The 1,287-nt window shown below is 38.4% G+C and overlaps 1 pseudogene; it reads right to left on the bottom strand.

Annotated features, from left to right (window-relative positions):
- Positions 1 to 444: 444 nt before the first annotated feature.
- LOC149140684 (polyadenylate-binding protein 2 pseudogene) lies at positions 445 to 1,071 on the bottom strand (annotated as a pseudogene).
- Positions 1,072 to 1,287: the final 216 nt, after the last annotated feature.

Raw genomic sequence — 1,287 nt, 5'->3', positions numbered from 1 at the left:
ATTACCTTATTTCACATACTAAAATTTAACTATTCAAAACATTAATTACACAAAACAATTTTACTATTACATATTAAAAAAAAAACCTTATTACATTTGGGTTTTTTTAAATACTTTTTTGGTATATTCAAAAAATTACATATACAACACTACCTCATTGTTCACATACTTCTGGAAAACATTTCATTTACCCATTAAAAAAAAATTATATATAAATTAAAATTTTGATTTTGAAAATATCAAATATGTGAATTTCTTATCTCCTCAAACATTTTACAGTAACACTGTTTATTGCATGCAAATCAAATTTCCAATTTTAACCAGGAGACCACTCTCAGCCTCTGCCGAGTGAAATCAAAAGAGAATGCTATCACAAACAGTGCAAACCAAATTATATCCTCACAGACTAAGCAAAATCAGTCAAAACTGTTTTGACGACTTCCATTAATAATAATGAGGCCGATAGCGTATGGGGCGCCTGTATCTTGGCATCTTCCCATACCCATACCCATAAATTGGAGGGGGATCGTAATAATAAGGCCGAGCATAGGGATTGAACCTTCGACCTCGATAACGGTGCTGCCCCATTCCTGGAACATTTGTCCTTTTCGCTGTAATCTTCAGCTGGCGATTATGAAGTTCAGAGTTATTCAGACGAAGTGCATTTTGAACAGAGACAGCGTCCAGAAATTCAACATAAGCAAACCCTTTTGGCTGACCAAACTTGTCAGTTTTAATAGTAACCCTGTTAACTGTCCCGCATGACTGAAAATGACGCTGCACTTCCTCTGGAGTGCAGGAGTAATCAACATTTCCAACAAAAATAGAACGCGAATCCGCTTCTTCTCTGCTCGCTTGATCCGCAACCCCTGAGGTAGCAGGGTCTGGCACGGCGGGGATCTGCATTTCTTGAGCGATCTTGGCCTGCATTTCTCTGAGGGCGGCTGCCTCTTCTTCAATTTCCTGTAGCCTTTTCCTCATCACATCCAACTCTTTCTCACTAATGCCCATTTCGGTGTCTTCTGGTTCATACTCTGGAATTTCCCCGCCATACACTTCATGCTCCTCCATTACTACCATGTCTCCTGTAACTTTGTCGTGTGCAGGTCTTTCTACCATATGGAGATGGGTTTATATAGTTTTAATGAACACCATTAATGGAAGTATTTGTTTGTCACGGTAACTTTGTCGGGTGCATGTCTTTCTACAATATGGAGATGGGTTTATATAGTTTTAATGAACACCATTAATGGAAGTTTTTGTTTGCCAAGGCCGACATGGATGGAA

Source organism: Pinus tabuliformis, chromosome X (assembly GCF_031772625.1).
Source record: "Pinus tabuliformis cultivar Carrire ecotype Pingquan chromosome X, CPIR1, whole genome shotgun sequence".
Lineage (NCBI taxonomy): Eukaryota > Viridiplantae > Streptophyta > Pinopsida > Pinales > Pinaceae > Pinus > Pinus tabuliformis.
Note: the sequence above shows the minus strand (reverse complement) of the source record. Positions and strands in the feature narration are given on the sequence as shown.